Genomic DNA, 14031 nt, shown 5'->3' on the forward strand with positions numbered 1-14031 from the left:
GGGCAGGCTAAATGGGGCAGCCAAAGAGGCTAAATTGTGCTCCCAAGACCAGAGAATAGGGTCGGAGTCCACAGGCAAAGAGCCCTCCAGAGCAAGTGACAGGGGGTTGAGATCAGTCCTAGGACAGAGGCTGTGGAACTCTTATTAAGAACATCCCTTGTTTGGAAGGTTCTGGTGGACTACGGCATGGAGTCTGAGGTGGGACTCTGAGAGAGAATTTGAATTCCAGTTCATCCATCAACTCACACTATGACTTTGGAAGAGACCTTTGGCTTCTCTGAGCCACAGTGTCCTTATCTGTGAGATGGGAGAAGGCCCACCCTCTGCACTTCCGAAGTGTGCTGGGAGGATAGGGGTTTGGAAGCCTGGGGCTTCTTTGTGAGCAGTGATGAACACAGGGGTCTGCGAAGGGGTAGCTGGAAAATAGGGAGTTCCAGACCAGGATCAGTGATCCCAGTATCGGGTGGAGGGGAATCCAGGACTGGAATCTCCCCAGATTCATGTATCTGTAGAGAATGGAAGCACCCCACCTTGACCCTGGGCTATTTCTAGAACTGGCCAGATCATTCTCCATGATGGCAGCAGCTGGCTGCCTCTTCACTGGTGTTGGCTGCCCACTTGTCGGCCCTTGCTGGACCCTCTCCATGCTGGGCTGTCACTGGCTGAGCTGTCAGAGCTGAGAGGGAGCACAGAACCCCAGCTGGGTCCTCTGGAGAAGCCCTGGTATTCAAGAGGCACTTCTGCTTCTGAGGAGAATAAAAGACCTTGAGAGGAGTTTGAGACCCTGTCACCTGTGAGAGGCCAGCCCCACAGGGCGAGTCTGAATTGGTCAATGATATTTACCTTTGTGTAATACTTACCCTTTGCAAGGGCCTTCTATTCACTCATTCCCTCATTCAACAAATAGTTATTGAGGACTGAGGGCCCCTATAGCGAATAAATAAGTAAATAAATGTGAGAAATGAATACAATACCAGCTGGTGGTAAGAGCTAACAAGGAAAGGAACAGGGTAAAGGGGCAAGGCACCTCCCAGAGGAGGTGTCATTCAAGCCGAGGCTTGAAGGAGAAGGAGCCAGCTCTGGGACTAGTGCAGGAAAGTGTTCCAGGCAAAGGGAAGAGCATCTGTGAAAGCTTTGAGGCGGGAAAGGCTCAGTGCCTTAGAGATAGGGAGTCAGGGGGATTGGACCTAATGAGGAAGGGAGTGTAAGAGATCATGTCAGACAGGCAGGCAAGGCTCAAATCTTATGGTCATAGGAAGGAGTTTGGATTATATTCCAAGTACAATGAGAAGCTACCAGAAGGTTTCAAGGAGGGAGTAATGGGGTCTAGTGTACATTGCAAGAAGGTTACTGTGACGGCGTAGAGGGAAAGAAGGGTAGAAGCAGGGGGCTGCCATAGTGGTTTGGTGGGATGATGGGACTATATTAGTGTATCAGACAGGATGGGCCAGGCTGTGCTGCAGTGACAAACAGTCCCTAACCTCAATGGCTTAATATAACCAATATTTATTCTCCTTCAGGCTCAGTATTTTGTGGGTCAGCAGAGGGGCTCCACTCATCTTAATCACTCAGGGATTCAGGCTGACAGGGTCCTCATTTCAACGTGATTTCCATAGTCCCCATGGCAGGAGGAAGGGAAGTGTACTGGCTTTTAAAATTTCCCACCAGAAGCCGCAGATGTCTCTTCCTCTCACATGCTTTGGCCAAGGAAGTCACACGGGCATGCCTCACTTCAGCTGGGGTGGGGAAGGTGCCATCCTATCACGTACCCAGGAGGAGAAAAGCTGGACCACTATCCAGGCCATGCCAGTGAAGGTGGACAGTACATGGGTTCAAGATACATTTTAGAAGTAAAAGTGACAGGTCTTATTGATGAGTTATATGTAGAGTAGGGGAGCAGAGAGAAGAATCTAGATGATTCCCAGGTTTGTGGTTTAAGCATCCAGATGCTTGGTGGTCCCGTTTGCCAAGCAGGATACACAGTGTGAAACAAGTTTTGAGTGGAGGACAGGATGAAAGGTTGGGAGTTGACACACTCAGGTGTGGCAATTGAATGATACAAAATTTTGGGAGCTCAGAAAAGAGGTTTGGGCTGGAGACAAATTGGGGTGTCATCCAGGATAGATAGCGATTAACACCTTGGGACTGGAATGGCACACCTCAGGAGAAGGTGTGGACAAATAAGAGGGTGCAGGAATGAGCCCTGAGAACTCCAACACGGTGAGGCTGGGGAGGGAATGAGAGCCAGTCAAGCAGAAAGGGAGAGGCTGGAGAAACCATCGGGAAGCTGGGGAGTATGCTTCACACAGCAAGAGAGCGCAGGGTTTCTAACAGAAGGAGAGGTGGCTAAGAGGTGGTATCCGATGAGGCAGAAAGAAAAGTGCCTCTGGCTGGGACATGAGCAGGTTTGTGGGTCGAGAAACAAATGGAAGGAGGCCCAGAAGTGGATATGGTATGTGTGGACAATCGAGTAGAAAAGTGCAGCCTCATCTAGGCCCAAATGACGTCCCTAGAACTAATTTTCTTCCCCATTCTTTGACTCTCATCAGACAGGCCTTCCCCCAGGAGGTAAGAGAGTAGCCTCAGCTTCAGCTCCATTTCCCTTGTGCGAGCTAGTAAGAGAGATCCCTAGGAATCTCAGCAGCATTATCATTGCTTGCATTGGGTCATGTTTCTTTCTTTGCCTGAACTAATCCCAGAGCCAGGGAACTGGGGGCTCTGATTGTCTCAGCCTCACGGTACTGCTCATGGCTCCTAGAGCAAAGGGTGGGGTCAGTGACCCCAGAAATTTCATGAGGAGGTTGATCCCAGAGGACAATTAAGGCCCACATTCCAGAAGAATGAGTTGATACAAGGTGGCAAAAGTAATAGGGGCTCCTGAAATTGAGTTAAATCTGAATTTCCCGAGTCGAAGCTGGTATTTGCTGTTACCATTTATATAAAAGCCGAGAGCTGCCAGGGGAAGGAATTGCCAAATACATTTTGCTTCAGGCCACTCTGCACTTCTGTGCAGAATCATTACATGTCCAGAGGGGCTGTAGCCCTTTCAGAGCCTGGGGTACCTGAGAGCCCTGGCATGCCCCGAGGAGGTGCCAACTCAGTGGAAAGTGAAGTATATATCCTGGCCACTGCTCCTAGAGGCAGGAACCCCTGGAATGGATGCCCTACCTAAGTCATAGAATTAACAATTCGGGATTTAGTAAAAAAACAAACAAACAATCCAAAAGGTATGGATCTATGGGGAAATGTAACCTCAGCCCCACCCCAGCTCCCATCTGTCATGTCACCTTCCCATAGTCAAACCTTGTCACCTGTCTCTCATGCATCATTTCAGAAATTGTCAGTGTGAAGGTAAGCATATATGAGTATGTTTCCAGCCTCTCTCTCTGTGTCCTTTTTACAAAAATGATTGCATCTTGTATGCACTTTTCTGTACTTGCTTGTTCCTTCTTAATGTTACTTGGCAATTGTTCATCTCAACACGAATATAGTTGCCTTATTCTGTTAAATGACTGCATAGTTCTTCATTGTATGTATGTATTATAATTTATTTTAGTCAGTTCCCTGTTAAATTGGTTGTTTTCAATCTTGTGCTGGTAAAATGATGCTGTAATGATTTATGTGCCTTTGTGCACATGTGTGAGTGTATGCATAGGGTTAATTCTTTAAAAAAAAAGTCAGAGTATGTGCATTTACAATTTTTATGGTTGTCAATATTTCCCCTTGATACTTGTTGTTGTTGTTGTTGCTGCTTTATCAGTTTCCCTTTTCATCAGTGATATTCAGGACTCCTGTTTCTCTATCCCTCACTGATGCTGACAGTATCTGAATCCTTGTGGCTGTTTTAGAGTTTTAGCACAGCAGTAGAAAGTCAGAGCAACAGGCTCATAGGACATGTAGTTGAAGGGGTTCATAGCAACGGGTTCATGGACTTTCCTTGTAAAGCAGAAAGCTCAAACTTTCTGTGTCTGAAGGATCAGGTTTTATAAAATTCCAAACATGATATTCCAGTGTTTTGGAAAATGCAATAAAAGCGAATTACTAGAAAAATGAAATTAAAAAAGACATTCATAATACAAACCCCATTTTAAATTACTGGGCCAGGCTTGGTGCATTCACTTGTCATCAGATTTTGGTTTTGCAGATGTTGAGGCCACCATGGGCATCATAATTATTTCCTTGGGTGCAGATTCTTGGCCAGCACTGGGAGGTGGTGGCAGGCAGGGGATGGGGTGGGGGAAACAGGCTAATGGAGAGAGGGTGTCTCAGAGAAAGGGGATGGCAGAGAGAAGAAGTGGAGCGAGATGGAGGGCCACTAAGGTTCTGCTATAATAGCAACCGTTACTTCTTTGGGTCTTTACTACATGCCAGGCACTGTGCTAAGTGATTTTCATGCATTATCTCTTATAATTAGCACAAAATTCATATGAGGCAGGATCCATATTATTATCCCCATATTACAGATAAAGAAACTGAGGCTTGGGTGAAGGCCACTGAGTATCATACCATAAGTTAAACTGCAAAGCTCTTAGTTAAAAACATCCAAGGTCCTGTTCTTAGCTATTCCTGGTGCTATGTTGCAAAGAGGCATTTCCCAGACAGCTGCAAAGTGTGGCTCCGAGGATGGAAACAAACAAACAAACAAACAAACAAACAAACAAACAAACACCTTTTTATTCAGTTTGCAGGGCAGGGGTCCTGCAAGTTTCTCAGAGAGCAGAAGCTGCGGTCCTTAGTCTCTGCTCAGCCGGGGCTCTGGAGGCCACCAGGAGGCAGCAGAGGCCTGCACTGGCGGGACTGCCTTGTCCCCAGCTGACTGCAGGCTCCCAGCAGCTGTCCTGAGTCAAAACCTGAACCGCTAATGGCCAAGAATAGCAAGGGGCTATTCACATGGGTACTCCTTCCCAGGGTTTCGAAAGTCCCTCACGTCATCCCTATCATTTCATAATCCTGCTCACAGAGAGCTTTTTCCATCTTCCTCAAACAGGTCTTATCTTGGCCTGTGAGAAGAAGGGCTTCGGGGACACACACACACTTCCTGCAGATGGCATTTTCCATGCTGGGTTGTGTGCTGGGATTAAAAAACAAACAACCCCCCAAACACTGCACTAGGTCTTGCCCCCAAGGCAGACTGTCATGTAAATAAATAACCAGGGTACACCGTGTACAGCGCAATACTAGATATGCATGTGAAATCTGGTGGCAGCACGAAGTGGGAAAAAGAGGAGTGGAATTATAACTTAGCCATTTAGCTCAGAGGGAGCGCAGGGGAGCGTGCCTGCCTGCGGAGTCACCTTTCTTGTGATCTGAAGCAGAGGAAAAGGCTGAAAGCACTCTGATCTAGAAGGATGATGGGTAAAGGGTCCCAGGTTGAAAAGTATTAAATGCTAAGAGGATGTCAAATGCTCTACAGATCATAAAGTTTTCATGTTTTAAGTCCTTCGTCAAGGTGTGGGCTGGGATAGTTGAAGCAGGCCTAACCTGGGCTCAGCAAGACGGCGACAGAGGGTAGAGGAGTGTGGCTAGGAGGTTATGACATGGTCCATTGACAAGGTCAGTGAGCTCCAAGGCCCAGCAAAGCCAGTCTGGAAGACATCCAGCCTTGCCTACCACCTCTTGCTTACCATAGCAGCCACAGTCCTTCATCCCCAAGGATGTCGGGAAAGCCGGGACCAGCCCAAATGCTCCCTACCCTGAGCCAATGGTGCAGACTCTCAGGCTTATCCAGGGGGATTCCAGGTCTCCATCCAGCCCTGTATCCCTTCCCCCCAAAAAAGCTTGAAATGGGCCTTAGCTGGGTCTTTGACAATCTGGACTCTTTCTTGGTTGATAACCTGGGTATGGTCGCTGAAACTCTGTCCTTCTCCAGGATTGTTCCAGAAGGGAGTGGGGGCGCAAGGGGAGATGGGGGACACTGGAGGCATTGGCACAGCTCTGTCTACCCCCTGCAGCCCAGCAGCTTCCTGTCATGCCCTGTGCCTCTCCATGGACACAGGTGTACTGCCCCAATGCCACAGGAGTGTCCGTGTCACATGGGACACCCCTGGCTTGCTAATCTTTAATTTTATTCCCAGGCAACTTCCTTCTTGGCAGGCTGATCTCAGAGGGTGGTTTGGGGCAGCCATTCTCAGCACAGCCTGAGGGCCAGGGAGAGGGAAGAGCACCAGGGCCTAGGGGCCCAGCACGCAGTGGCCCCACCACAAGCAAAACATTTTGTTGACCTCTCATGCTTTTTTCTTAAAGTTCACATGACTTGCGCCTTCTACTTTTTAGTGTGTCTTGGCAAGTTTTAACATAAAAACAACGTTTTAAATGACTCACCGTTCAATATAAAGTGAACTGAATGACTGGCTTGTGCTTTCGGTTCTAAGATGCTGTCAATTGTAAGAGCACCATGGATTTAAGAACATTTAAAAAAAAATTTGGGAGCAAGAAGCATAGTTGCGTTAACACACCTATCAATGTATTCAGAATTTTTAGAAATGTTTATATGAAGAAAAATGCACAACTTACAATTAGAGAAATTCTTGTTGGTAATTTTCAGCCTCAGGAAAAAAAAACACAAAAAACTTGAGAGTGAAAATTGGCTCTCCTGGAAGATGTGTGATGTTTGCCCTTGGCTTCATGTCCCCATCATGCGGCAGTGAGGGGCACAGGGTGAGGTCATGCTTGTTCTGAGTTGGCTCCTGGGTTTTTCCAGAGAGAATTTTTTCTGGTCCCCCAGAGTGCTCAGAGGCTAGCATTCAGTTCATCAAACCCTTCCTGTTAAATGAGGGCTACTCTCAACACATTTAAGAATTTTGACTTCTAGTGGCACTTGGGTGGCTCAGTGGTTGAACGTCTGCCTTTGGCTCAGGGCATGATCCTACCTAGGGTACTGGAATCAAGTCCCACATCGGGCTCCCTGCAGAGAGCCAGCCTGCTTCTCTCTCTGGCTATGTCTCTGCCTCTCTTGATGTGTCTCTCATGAATAAATAAATGAAATCTTAAAAACAAGACAGAATTTTGACTTCTAAAGTTAGAAATAGTTCCAAAAGAAAATCTCACCAATAAGCATTTAATGAATACCTAATATGGATCTAGCTCTTTCTCTTTATGTTGTCCTCTCTATAATATTAATGGATTCTCACTTCAAAGGCTATTGATTTCATGGAGGTCCTCCTGGCCACCACCACTGACACAAGTTTTCTAGAATTAGAAATTAAAGAAATGGAAGAGGGGGAGTAATGAGAATCTAAGCCATTGGTGTGTCATAGTTTTCAGCCAACACTTTGTGTGCGTTGTCTCGTGTGATTCTTATAACACCAAGAATCCTATTACCATAAACATTCTCATCGGACCAGGGGAGAAATTGAGTCTCTGACTGAAGAAACTCCTTGCCTGGCACCATGTGGCTAGTGAGTGACAGAACAGGCCTTCCACTGGGCTCTCTGGCATTGGGTCCCCAGGCCTCTCTCTTCCACACGTGGCTTCTGTGGTGTGGGAAACACCTGGGCTGCTTTTGTTTCATTTGTTTGTTCCAACAAAACCAGAATGCTTTTAAAAGAATCTTTCCCCTACACTGAGGACCAAGCCTCAAATAACTCTAAGACATTGAAGAGAGAGAGAGAGAGAAGTGCTACAGAGCTTGGGGATATATGTGGGTACATGACAAAGGCCTGTTTAATGGATTTAATTGATAACTATTTGTTTGAGTCCCACCTGTGTGCCCACCAAGGGACACATGAGCACCAAAGTGGGCTCCCAGTTGCCCTCAGGTGTCTCAGTGAGTCCTGAGGCCCGTCTGTAAACCCCCAAGGGCAGACCCTGGTGACCACATGAATGTGAGGACGGGGTCACACCTGAGCTCCGCCAGGGTCCAGCCTGCCCTTGAGGCACTGCTTGTCCTTTGGTAATGGGGAAGATGGGCAGGTAGGCTGTGAACCCATCTGCTAACATGGCCGTGTGAGCTCACAATGGTTGAGATGTTAGAGCAGGGGGGAGTTATATCACTGAGGAGGTGACATTTGAGCTGCCCTGTGAAGGATGAAAGAAATTCACCAGGTGGGTGGAGGGCATTCCTGGCAAGAGAACAGCGTGAGCAGAGCTCAAAGGCTTGGGAGTACATAGCACAGAGAGGGTGGTATGGGAATGAAAGTGTTTGTGTGTGTGTGTGTATGAGAGAGACAAAGAGGGACAGAGGCAGAGAGAGGCAGGCTTCTATTTGTGTCCGCAGATCTTTCCTTGGCCTTTGGCTCCCAGGGACACCCTTCCCAGAGCTCTTGGCCTAGCTCTGAACTCTATGGGCCTCTCCCTGCTCCCCTCTGGGCTCGGAGCTTCTGCACTTCAGCCCCACAAGTGTTTCCCTGTTCCTGCAGCAGCTCCCCGCCTGGACTTTGTTCTTCCGAAGACTGCCCTAAGCTTGGCCTCCAGAAGGACACTTGATCCCATCCCATGGCTGGCAGTGGCGCGCAGCCCTTGGAGCAGCTGCAAGGATGGTGTTGACTCCAGATGGAAAGTGTTTCGAGAATTCTGACGTGACATCATCACGACATTGCACTGACAGTAACTGATCTGGGAGTGGCCAGGTGAGCTATTCCCAACTTTGCCTCTTGTCAAGGGCTGGCTCAGATCAAGGAGCTCAGCTTGGGGGTGGTAATCTAGAACCAAGGCATAGCACACGGAGAGGCCTTCTGAGTGTCCAGACCATTGCTGAGAGCAGCCTGGAGGCTAACAGACACCCTGTATCCATCCTCTGTGATTTGAGCCAAGTGAGGGGCACACACTCATGCCACTGGCTGTGGCTGTGAATTTGGTGTCTCTAGGCTCTCCTACGCCGCCCTGGGGCCCAGACCAGCTCTGCTCCCAGAGGCCAGGCCTCCACTCCCAAAAGACTGCCAGGGTGCTGCATGTGGCGTCTTGCAGCTCAGCCCTCCAGCCTCACTAAGCCCCCCTTAGCCAGGTGAAGAGCTGGGGCTACCCCAGCCACACGCTGGAGGATGAAAGGGGAGTGCCCTGCCACAGCTGACATCTGCACCCTGGGCCCACACCCAGGACTTGTCTTCATGGCACCATCTGTTGCCTGCCAGAGCTGAGCAGGGACAGAAGGCTGGCACAGAGGCTCAGGGGACAGAGCTGGGAGGGGAAGTCACAGGGGCCCATGCTGCAAGTTTTGAGGGCTGCCTGGGAGAGAGCACCTCTTTGCCTCTTCTGCCACCATCATCCACTTATGCAAAGTTTGAAGGTGGGGCTGAAGAGTAAAGGAGCTAGAATTGGTCAGCCCCCAGCTCGGGCTGGCTTCAGCTTCCCTGACATCTAAGAGCATTCCCTTCTGGGGAAGCCAGAGGGCACAGCCAGATGGTCTCCAGCCCAGGCAAGCGTCCAGTTCCAGGCATCACAGCGGTCACCGTGAAATCATGAGACAGGAGCCGGCACTGGGCATCAGGCCATGGATGGGCCGCCTGGCGTTGGTGCCCTGGCTGGCTCTCTGCCCTTCCCTGGGAGCAGGCCATCCTCAGAGCATAGAGAGGCACAGGGAGAGAGGCTCCCCTGGGTGGGAACAAACCTCTGCTAGTCAGGGCCCTTGGCACCGGGGCCAGGGCATGTCCCAGCGACTGGGGAGAGGAGGGCCACCCACTCCTGCTACTTTGGAAGGGGCCAGTGCATTGGAAAGAAGACAGAAGGGGAAGGTGAGGGGATTTGAAGATCGGGAAGGAAAGCAAGAGAAAAAATGTGAGAGGGGAGAGGAGGAAGAAGGAGAGGAGAAGTAAAAAGCAGCATTGGTTGGGGTCCAGGGAACTGAGACCCCAAAATAACAGTGGGTCAAACAAGATAGCAGCTTCTCTTATGCAAAACTGTAGGTTCAGGACTGGCACCAGAGCCTAGGATCCTTCTCTTTCTACCATTCCCCAGACTACAAGCTGCCGTGTGGTGGAAATGGTGGGCCAAGGGCACTCCCCTCACTTTTGGACCCAAGTGAGAGTCGCACACACGGCTTCCTCTGCCATGGCATGGATCCAAATGTAGTCACAGGACTGCCTCTAGCTGTGTCCAGAGCAGAAAGCTCCATGAGAAAGGAGACAATGGATAATCCCTCCAGAGGGAAATAAAGAGGAAGAGAAAGGAAAGACTCTTAGGAGCAACTTGTACCTCTGGCCAGACCTGACCTCCCAGCACATTTGACCCACTCCCAGGGGTTTGTCACAGGCAGGCTCTGTGGGGGCAGGAGCTCTCGCCTTTCCTCAGAGATGTATTAACCTTGCTACCTGGGCCCAGACCTGACATGGGTTGGGGACACCTTGGCAAGGGTCTCCGGAGAGGGGTCTGCATCTAACAAAAGGAAACAAGATGAAGTGCAGGGTTTTTACTTCCCTACTTAGCCAAGAAGAGGTTCCAGAGTGTACTTTGGTCACAAAGAAGGATGCAATGTCATACCAAGTAATATTCTTTCAGGATGTGAGGAAAGAACTTGCCCAGTTTTCTTCAAGATACATGAAAGTGCATAAAACTGGGATCATTTCACATTTCAATCAGGTCACTCTGGGCCACAGAAAACCCAACCAAAACGTTGGATAAGAGCACTTATTCTCTCTCAAAACAAGAGTTCCAGAGGAGGGCTCTTCTGAGATTGATTAAGTCAACAGCTCTATGATGTTTGGGCTCTGCTTCCATTTCCTGGAAACTCTCATAGCTCTTCTTTTTGGTTGTAACATGGTAGCTAGACCCCCAAGCATTATAGTCTCCTAAATTTGCTTTTAAAGGAAGGAAGTATTCTCCTCACCAGAGCCATCATACCTGTGAGGGAAACCTTTTCCAGAGCCTCAGCAATTCCAGAGAATTGTTTGGAATTAGAATCCTTCTTAGCTAGACTAGGTTATATCTCTGTCCTTCAACCAGCCATTGGCAAGCACTGGTGAATAGGGTCACCCCTTTGCATGGGGTGGTTGGTTTAGGCCACTCACAAGTCCTCATCTAGGGCCCACCTTCTCTGAACACATTGCAGCTGGATCCTGAACAAAGACAAATTCTGTTATCAGAGAAATAGGGAGCCGTGGCTGCTGGTTAGGCTCAAGACAGATGTTAATAATCAATTATAGCTCTTTTTCTTAGATAGTCATGACCAATCAAACGAAGTTGGCACAGGAGACAAAGCATATGTGTCATCTCAGCCTTAGATAAGGGAAAGTAAGGAAGCCATAATTCAGGGCATCGTTAGTGACCCAGTCATCTTGTCATTGCTGCTTGTGGGGGTCTTTAAATACATCTACGAGTCCTTTTACAGTCCACCTTCAAAGGGTGGCAGGCACTCCCTTTGAGTGTGGTCTTGATCTAGTAATTCACTTCTTGTGAGCAGAAAATGGCAGAAGTGATGATGTGTGGATTTTGAATGGTGTTATAGAAGGCAGTGTAGCTTTCACCTTGCTTTCTCTCAAATCACTTGTTCTGGGGAAGGCCAGTCACCATGCCTGAGGATGCTCCCGCAGCTCTACGGAGAAGTCCGTGTACGGAGGAGCTGAGACCTTCTGCCAATAGCCGTGTGTGGAAGTCATTTCAGACAGACATGGATCTTCCAGCCCCAGTCAAGTCTCCACATGACTAAAGATCCTGCCAACATCTTGACTGCAACCCGAGGAACCACCCAAGCCAGAACCCCCCAGCTAAGCCACTTTCAAATTCCTGATTTACAGAAGCCATGAGCTAATAAATGTTGATTGTTTGAAGCCACCAAGTTTTGGGGTGATATGCTATGTGGCCAGGGCTGGGACTAGGGTGAAGTAAGTGAGGAACCCAGGGCATAAAATTTGAGGCCCAACCCTGAGAGTGAGCTTCTCTGTAAATTGTGTGCTTTAGGTTCCTCACTCACTTCCCTGTTGTCTCGACCTTGTGTCTGGCACTACATCACCTTCCATGCCTCTTCCTATTTCCCAACATTCTCCAGCTTGCCCTTGGGGATCCTTGGGGTTCTGAAGAAGCTGACTCCATCGCTGGTTCCAAGGGTGGGGTTTGTGACTAAGCCGGTCCGCGCATTCCAGTAGCCTTAGGTCTCAGCGACTAGATCAGCTGTGGCCTGTGACCTAGAGCATGTCCAACCACAGGAGAGAGCATTTTGTGAAGGATGCTGGGACAGATATGATTCCACTCTTGTCATCAAACAAGGTAAGTGTAACTGTGTCAGAGGGCTTCTGGCAGCCTTTTTGAAACCTGGGAGGAGAAGCCATTTTGGGGATAAAGCTCCTAGCAGGGTACAAAGGGACTGGGTCCTTGGTGACATTGTTTAGCTGCTAGGTTAGTGCTTATCTGAAGCCAGCCTCATCATCTCTGGACTTTTCAGCCCAGTGAGCTAATAATTTCCTTTTAAAAAATTTAAGCCCATTGGAGTGTGGTTTTCTGTTACAGGCAAAGGAAAGCACAAATGTGATGTTAAACACACAGAGGAGACCCCACATCAGTTACTCATACAGATGCTGCCAAGGATCCAGCTGTTTCCCACTGTGCAGAGTGAGTATCCAGATGTTCTGAAAAAGTGTTGTTTCAACCAGATGTTGAGTATCTTGTAGATGGAAGGTTAACATGATTTAATGCTTAAAGACAAACTTCCTTACCACCCCCTGCTCCACACCCCCTGTCTGGTGCCCTGCCCACTCAGAGTCCCTTCAGGTGGCCATGTCCCCTCCCTCCCCCAAGTCCTCAAGTAGGTGTCCCATTTTGTATCTTGTGGTACACCCCTCAGTCCATTTGTCCTCTTCTTCCACAGCTATTTGGGTTGGGGATTGGGATCCAGCCCAGAAAGCCAGTCTAGAGGCCTGGCATGAAGGACTGAGCTGGGCCAACTGGTCTTTCTTTATCTCTTGGAACTAAGACTTTCTAAAGAAGGAAGCAGTTATAGGCAGAGCTGCGAAGTAGAGATGGGGCCGTGGGAGAACAATAAGCAAACAGAAGTTGTGTGAGGGCAGAAAAGAGGAGCAGGTGAGGCTACAAGGAAAGAACAACCCCAGGTGGCCCAGTGATTGAACGTCTGCCTTCGGCTCAGGGCATGATCCCAGATCCCAGGACCGAGTCCCACATCAGGCTCTCCGCAAGGAAACTGCTTCTCCCTCTGCTTATGTCTCTGCCTCTCTCTCTCTGTGTCTCTCATAAATAAATAAATAAATAAATAAATAAATAAATAAATAAATAAATAAATCTTTAAAAAAAAAAAAAAAAGAGGAGCCCAGAGCCCAGGGCAAGAATAAGCTGGGTAGTAGGAGAAAAGGGTGGGATTGATTCACAGAAAGAATAAACACCCTGAGCAAGGGAGAGCACCAGCACCGAGGAGGCAGGGAGCAATTAGTCAGGATGGGCTAGATGCAGCTGTGAAAATGAACAGTCCCAGATGCTGGTGGCTGACCCCGCCAATTTATTCTTGACCACACACTACCTGTCCCTCAAGGCTCAGCAAGGACGTTGCTGCATGTTCTGGTGCCAGAAGAGTTCAGACCTACAGAAGCTTCACATTGGCAGGTGCTTCCATGGTTGCAGAGGCAGGGGAAGGAAATTCAGCCAACTGCTCATCAGCTATTAAGGCTTCTGCCCAGAGGTGACACATGACTCTTCTGCTTACAATTTACATCCGTGCCTGATTTTAAAGGTGGAAGAGTCTTGCCATGCTACTGTATGCATGAAAAGAGGAGAAACAGGAATGTTTGTGGTCACTCTTACTCATGTCCAGAGAGAGGGCAGCTGCTGGTCCCTAGAGCCACTTCAGGCTCCAGAAGTTTGGAGTTCATGAGGCTCTGCTGCATTGTGGCCCAAGATCTTCATCACCCTTACAGCTCCACACATGCCTTACAAAGCCCACCAGCCTCTACACACACCTTTGCTTATTTCTTGTAACTTAAGACCTCACTCCAGGGACTTCATATTTCCTTTGAATGCTCCTTTCTCAACTGGGGACTCCCTCTCTCAGAAACCTAAAGCCAGCACAAACCACCTTTGTGTCTCTGTTTTCTAGTAAGGTGGGGATCAACAGGTCTGCCTGCCTCAGGAATGTCAGAGAAGATGCTAGAAACTCTA

At 48.7% G+C, this 14031-nt stretch overlaps 1 long non-coding RNA gene across 2 annotated transcripts; it reads left to right on the top strand.

The window, feature by feature from the left end:
* Positions 1 to 7949: 7949 nt before the first annotated feature.
* On the top strand, positions 7950 to 13948 carry LOC140601318 (uncharacterized). 2 transcript variants are annotated; one of them, XR_012004343.1, is made up of 5 exons: positions 7950 to 8043; positions 8358 to 8567; positions 11431 to 12135; positions 12376 to 12477; positions 13409 to 13947. It is a non-coding gene; the product is annotated as an uncharacterized lncRNA (long non-coding RNA). The 2 variants fall into 2 exon arrangements; XR_012004344.1 differs by lacking the exon at positions 11431 to 12135 and having other exon boundaries at positions 13409 to 13948.
* Positions 13949 to 14031: the final 83 nt, after the last annotated feature.

The sequence above is a fragment of the Canis lupus genome, chromosome 12 (assembly GCF_048164855.1).
Source record: "Canis lupus baileyi chromosome 12, mCanLup2.hap1, whole genome shotgun sequence".
Lineage (NCBI taxonomy): Eukaryota > Metazoa > Chordata > Mammalia > Carnivora > Canidae > Canis > Canis lupus.